At 38.5% G+C, this 7,340-nt stretch overlaps 1 non-coding gene across 1 annotated transcript; it reads right to left on the bottom strand.

Annotated features, from left to right (window-relative positions):
- Positions 1-7,010: 7,010 nt before the first annotated feature.
- On the bottom strand, positions 7,011-7,114 carry LOC131478363 (U6 spliceosomal RNA). The gene has a single exon (XR_009244432.1). It is a non-coding gene; the product is annotated as a U6 spliceosomal RNA (small nuclear RNA).
- Positions 7,115-7,340: the final 226 nt, after the last annotated feature.

The following is a 7,340-nucleotide window of genomic DNA, read 5'->3' as shown; positions in this document are numbered from 1 at the left end:
TGTGCATTGTTAATTGTACAGATACTCAGTGGTTTTGTGTGTGTGTGTGTGTGTGTATGTATGTCTTGGGGGGGTTGTTTTTTAATAAGTAGATTTGGCCTACAGGTCCAAAACACCAGTGAATCTGATTGGAATTTAGCCATTTAAAAAAATTAAACTTCACCTATCTCCAAATTATGTTCAGTAATCTTAGCACAAGAGAAAGTTGTATTAGAGCTAACAAAAAGAATCCTTTTAGACCTAATGGCAGCCATACGAAAAACGTGGCATGCCATAATTCATAATGATTTGAGGTCCACACTTTGTGTTTCATCTCCTAGGTCCCAGATTATTCTGCTGTGATCTATTTATCCATTCAGTGCACACCTGGAATCCCCTACTGCATCTCAGCTCCTAAATCAAGCATTAAAGATAAAGGAAGGTCATGGTCTCTGACTATTATATGGACGGACATTTAACAACTATTTGCCCAAAAATGCAGTCCATACTACACAAGAAAAAGTTTAGAGGAAGAAATTTTCTTCATTTGACATAGAGCGTAAAGAACAATGCCTAAATATAATTTAAAAGAATAGCTGAAAAATAGATAAAAAGGAAATTTTGGTTAAAAAACAGTGGAATGTTATGTGAAAGGCTTAAATAGAATGATTAGTATGTCTCCTTTCGTGTTACTGGAAGGCAATGTGAAGAGGACCATGCGCAATAAAGCTGAAAGACATGAGAAAATCCTGTAGCAGGTCGGGGATCAACGTGTAGAGTGGAACAGGAAGATAGGGCTCTTGTTAGCCCTGTGTTCAAGATTGTTCCTCTTGACCTACATGTTGGCAGGTGTGTCCTAAAGAAAACTGAAGCGCTACATGATGGAGATGAAGATAGAGCATCCTAAAAGACAAAGTTCTGCCTGTTCCTTTAGGAAGGTTATTTTCAATTTATTAGTAATGGTAGATAACTACAAGGCGATACAAGTTCTCAACAATCAAAGACAGGTTTAACTTGAATGACTGCCGAAAATAATTTTCTCCTTCAGGCTTTCATCTTGAAGATTAAATATTGTTCCATGAGAACATGCTTACCTCAGCAGTTACCCCAGTTAAGATACCATATCCCATGAATTCAAGTCTTAGCTCTGTTCCTAATTTCAACTTTCTTCCAAAGTATACATTGGGAAGCAGTGGTGATGCCTTAGGTGCTTGTTACCCCATAGTCTGGGAAGGGCATCCAGGCCAAGTTTCTGGCACCTGCTTTGGCCTGGTCCAGCCCCCAAGCATTGTGGGCATTTGAGCATTGAACCAGTGATTGGATTCTCTCTCCCTATTTTAGATAACTAAACAATAGATTTATGATTCTGATCACCTGATGAGTCTCAGATTATTTTGCTTACTGATTTTGAAACTGAGAATCAGGGACAGATGGATGCATGGGAGAGAAAAATGTTGTCTTCTCAAAGGATCTAGTAAGGAAAACACACAAAACTGAAGTAATCCTATCAAGGAATTCTAAGTTTGAGGTTCCCAAACATTTCTGCAAAGCGTTAAATAGCAAAGATTTTCCACTTTGCGGGTCACACATACAGTTTCTGCTGCAACTATTCAATTCCACTATTGTACAAAAATCAACCACTGACGATACATAATGAATGCCACTGTATTTCAATGAAACCTTACTTCTAAAAACTGGCAATGGTACAACATGCCATTATATTAAGCACATCTAACCTCATGTAACTAACACATACTTAGAAATTCCCCACCCCAGTGGCTGTGGCTCATAGAGGCAGCTTCACAGAGCCTGCTCTGGGATAGATAATATGTTACTTCTTAGAGACCATTAAGAAAGCATGGAAGCATTCTGTGCACAAAGTTACTTTCAACAGTTATACAAGTTGTGTAAAAGAGTACCAGGTGGAACTACTTTGCCTTAATCGATAATGATAATTACGACTTCAGCTTTACTGAGCCCAAATTTTAGTCACAAATTCCCATTGATACTGCATTGGCATTGAGACCATATGACACTTATCCAATATCTTTGAAGGAACAATTGTGTCTTTTCATGTAAATCTTACTAAACTCATGGATTACTACCTGCTTTAGGTGATATGTGGAGCATGAATTCATCCCTGCATACACACAATAAACCCTTCCATCTTATTTCCTTTTGAGAATTCATTTATCAAGCAATTTGTGAACATAACAATCACCAGGTTTGAACCAAGGTGGCTTAACCATTTTGATTATTTTTCTCCTGTCAGGACGCCAAAACCTTTAGAGCTCTTTACCAAAGTCCCAACTGCCAAATTCCCATGTCAGCACCGAAGTGGTCAGAGACAACGCACAAAGCCCTCTCAGCTAGTCAACTCCTATTGTTCTGGTTAACATTGGTTAAAATAAGTAAATGAATGGCGAAACAGATTGTTTTTGCAACTGATAACACAATTTGTTCTCCTGCTTCATATGCTAGATTTCTGCCTGCAGCAAATATTTACAGCAGAGTTTTAACCCTCTAAAAATCAGCCTGGCTTTATAAAGACTGCAACTATCTCTCACATAATATCCTTGAGGGTGTGGCTTTAAGAAAAAGTAGTGACCCCAGACACTGTCGTATGTTCATGGCCAATGTCCAGTTACAAGGAAACATGCAGAAAATACAGTCAAAAACTTGTTGTCAATTATTTAGCATTCCCATCAACCATTAGATAGTCAAAAATATCTTTAATTGATTCCATTGCTACCTATGCTACTTATTATTTATTACTATAACAAACTTCTCCATGGGAACAGCTAATTGTACCTCCCTGGTGGCCACTTCAAGTGGAGTAAGCCCTGCACAGTGCAGCCTAAGATATGCTGAAAGGTCTTCAGCTTTGGGGATTTGATTAAAACTGTATTACGTGAACACATCAGCAACCATTGCCAAAACAAAACACTAATTTAAAAAATCCTTCTGCTTTACTGCTTAACACAATTTAACGCAGCTTTGTGTGTATGTACGCATGCAATTTGCGTGTGCATGTGAGAGAGAGAAGGGGAAGGAGAAAGCAGCACAGGAAGAGGTAGCAGGAGGAAAGACCGCATATGTTTCTTTTGTAGACGATCATGTTTGCAGGAACAAACGTGGCATTCTGTGGCATAAAAAAGCCAAAGAAAAGGACAACGCTGCCAGTTGCATTATAGGTACAGGCAAAACATGTGGCCTGGTGGTAGAACTGCAAAGTATTGTACAGAAAAGTGAGTTGTACAGTAAGTAAATTATCTTGCCCAAATCTCCCTTCACACACACACAGCCCTTCAAAAGAAGCATAATTGTTAATCTGCTCTTTAGTAGAAAAGACAGATGTTATGGAAATAGTAAGCCACACTCAGTGAGGAGTGTTCTGTAGAAAGAGGTTCCATAGGCAGTGTGCTACAAGGGAAGATTTAGACAATTAAGCAACCGTTGTGAGGCATGCAGATGAATAACACATGCTAAATTAAATCAATACCAAACACTGTGTTGGAAATAGGTTAATTGTTTATTTTAAACTTCATAGAAGGAAACACAAGGCAGCAGCAGTGGAATTTGTCAACTGCACAGAGCAGTGCCCTGGCCTAGATTCACCATGGCAGCCCAGGGCACAGGAAGCCTGCAGAGGAACTTCTCACAACAGCGATTTCAGATCCACCTTGAAGGTGAAGGGGGGATGTAGAAGGTGGAGACATTCAGATACCAACACTCTGAGATGTTCAATGATGATGGACACTGAGGCTGAGCCAGAGCCATGTGGAATGGTGTTGTCACCAGTTAGCTTCTTTTTCCATGCACACATACAGAACCCAGAGGCCAAGACCCCCAGTGTTATGAGTGAAACAGAAGCAACAGTTGCCAAGACATGCCTTTGTATTATCCCAAAGAATTAGGGATTTTAAAGGCTTGTGATATACAAAAAGCCCAACAGCTGATCCGTCGCTTTAGTATCATGTCAATATGTGTAGAATAATCAAATGCAAGCACTTATGTAAGAATAACAAGAGAGCAAAAAGGTGATAGCCTGCTTGTTCATGCATTTATTTAATTAACCTAGATGCTAATTATTATATTTGGGAAAAACATGGAAGAGGAAAGCTCTTTAACTGCGTGTGTGAAGACTGCCACCATGCTAGATACCTCTTTTTATTGTGCTTAATTTTCTCTGTATATCTTTGTGAGATAAGGTATGAATTTCATTTTTTATAGGTGAGGAAATCCAGTCTCAAAAAATCTAAGTGACACACTGGTCAGTAGTGAACTTTACCACTACATCTGTGGCTGAGTGCAAGGCCCAGAAATATTCTATTACCATATTTCTGGGCCAAATGGAAAACGAAGAAGTCAAGCTCTCACTATACGCAGATGATATGATTCTTTATGTAGAAGAGCCAAGAGACTCCATACAGAGACTGCTAGAACTTATACGAGAGTTTGGTAGAGTGGCAGGGTACAAAATTAATGAACAAAAATCAACAGCCATAGTGTATGCGAACAGCCCCAACTTGGAAAAAGATTTAACCAGCAAGATACCATTCAAAATAACAGAAAAGTATGAAATATCTGGGAATAAATCTAACCAAAAGTGTAGGAGACCTATTTGAAGAAAACTACAAACTACTTAAAGAAATTGAACAAGACCTCAAAAGATGGAGTAACATCCCATGCTCCTGGATAGGTAAAATCAATATCATTAAAATGTCTATACTGCCAAAAGCAATATATACATTCAACGCAATCCCAATCAAATTGCCAAAAACATTCTTCATGGAACTGGAAACAATGATCCAAAGGTTCATCTGGAAACACAAACCACGGATAGCTAGAACCATCCTGAAGAACAGGAAGTTAGCAGGGGGAAATCACAGTTCCGAACCTCTGGACATACTATAGGGCAGTGGTTATCAAAACAACCTGGTACTGGCACAAAGATAGAGAGGAAGATCAATGGAGCAGAATAGAAACACCAGAAGGGAACCCACACAGATACAGCCAAATAATCTTTGACAAAAAGACAAACAACAATCCACGCAAATGGGAAGGTCTGTTCAATAAATGCTGTTGGGACAACTGGTTAATAGCCTGCAGAAACAAAAAGATAGACCCACATCTCTCACCATACACTAAGATCAAATCTAAATGGATAAAAGATCTAAACCTACATCCAGAAACCTTCAAACTTTTGGAAGAAAATGTTGGAAATACTCTGCAAGATCTAGGGGTAGGTCCCTACTTCCTAAAAAGGACACCAAAAGCAATAGAAATCAAGACCAGAATAAATAAATGGGACCTCATCAAACTAAGAAACTTCTGTACAGCAAGGGACATAATCAACAAAGTAAAAAAGCAACCCACAGAATGGGAGATGATCTTCGCGCACTACGTAGGTGACAGAGGGCTAATCTCCAGAATAAACAGAGCTACAAAACAACCAAAATGTCAAAACAAACAAGCCACTCAAGAAGTGGGCACGGGAAATGGGCAGACACTTCACAAAGGAACAAATCCAAATGGCAAATAAACATATGAAAAAATGCTCAAGTTCCCTGGCAATAAGGGAAATCCAGATGAAGACATCAATGAGGAACCACCTAATGCCAGTAAGGGTGGCCCACATGAAAAACACCAACAACACTTGCTGGCGAGGTTGCGGGGGGGGGGGGGGCGGGGGGAAGGGAACCCTACTCCACTGCTGGTGGGGCTGCAGGCTGGTATAGCCTCTATGGAAATCAGTATGGAGAACATTCAAACAACTCAAAATCAACATACCGTATGATCCAGCAATAGCACTCCTAGGAATATATCCAGAACACTTGTTTTATGAGAAACCAACATGCACTCCTATGTTCATAGCAGCATAATCAGTAATTGCAAAAACATGGAAGCAGCCAAAGTGCCCATCAGCAGAGGATTGGATAAGAAAGCTATGGTTCATCTACTCCATGGAATACTACTCAGCTATTAAAAAAAACAAAATGCAGTTCTTTGTGGCCAAATGGGCCAAACTGGAAACCATAATGCTAAGGGAAATGAGCAAATCCCTAAAGGTTAAATACCACATGTTTGCCTTAATTTAAGATGGTATGTTATGTATAACGTGTTATGTTATGTATGTTATATGTTGTGTATAAACTAAAATTGAAATGTCAATGAGGTGGTCACAGAAGGTGGTTAAGAACTCGCATTTACATTTAACATACTGGTTACTCATTACTATGTCAATGAATTCCATAATGATGTAAATTTTTGCTGATGGTATGTTGGGGCTTCTAATTGATCGGGATGATACTCTGCTGGCTCTGTCTTCAGACCAGAGAGGGTATACCTAAGAAGCCGTTGAACTTGACTGGAAGATGCTGGACTCTATGTTTGGTATATGCTTGCAATGGGGGAATCTCAACTGAACTTGAACTATGGTTATGCAACAAGGGGGAGGAATCCACCATGGTGGGAGGGTTTGGGGAGGGGTGGGGAGAATCCAAGTACCTATGAAACTGTCACACAATACAATGTAATTAATGAATTAAAAAAAATAAGAAAATAAAAAAGATATGCAAACAAAAAACACATGCATTAATATGTATTCATTTCTATGTATTTTAGTATGATATCCCTCCTATTCACAAACTGATTAAAATTCATTTGTACTGTATTCTGTCATCTGACATCATAAGTTGGAGAATTAAGAAATTTGACTCAAGTAGGAAATTGCTAATAAAAGCTATACATCTTAATTATTTCTTTGTATCTTAAACATTTTACCTTCACTTACCAATATTCAGATGCAAAGTCAACATCCTATCTTTAAATGTTGGTTAAACTTAGCTCCACCTCTGTCACAATTTCAAATCTGGTGTCCAAGAGCGGAGGAATAAACTAAAGACACTTTCAGAGTAATCAGAATGTAGAATCCTCATGGCTAAGTTTTCCCTAAGTTTTTCTATTTGTCTCATGCTCAGCTTTGCACCTTTTTGCTTCTTTGTTTTTTATTTATTATTTATATTTTTTCAAATATGGAATGTATCACAAATTTGTTTATCATCCTTGCACAGGGGCCAGGTTAATCTCTATATCATTCCAATTTTACTTTATGTGCTGCTGAAGCAAGCACTGTATCTTTATTTTTAACCACTTATCTTTACTGGAACACTCCACAGCATATGCCTTCAAATAAAGAATTTTGTTTTTGTATTAGTACTTCAAAGTTCAGGGCATATTTAATCAGTAATTGTGTTACAATAATTATGAGAACAAACTAGCAAATCAAACACAAACACACTGTGGTACGCATTCTGTTCACTTCACTGGTCACCCTTTCTTTCAGAGATGAGAGCATC

Source organism: Ochotona princeps, chromosome 30 (genome assembly GCF_030435755.1).
Source record: "Ochotona princeps isolate mOchPri1 chromosome 30, mOchPri1.hap1, whole genome shotgun sequence".
Taxonomy (NCBI): domain Eukaryota; kingdom Metazoa; phylum Chordata; class Mammalia; order Lagomorpha; family Ochotonidae; genus Ochotona; species Ochotona princeps.
The sequence above is the reverse complement of the archived record's forward strand: the minus strand, read 5'-3'. Positions and strand labels throughout refer to the sequence as shown.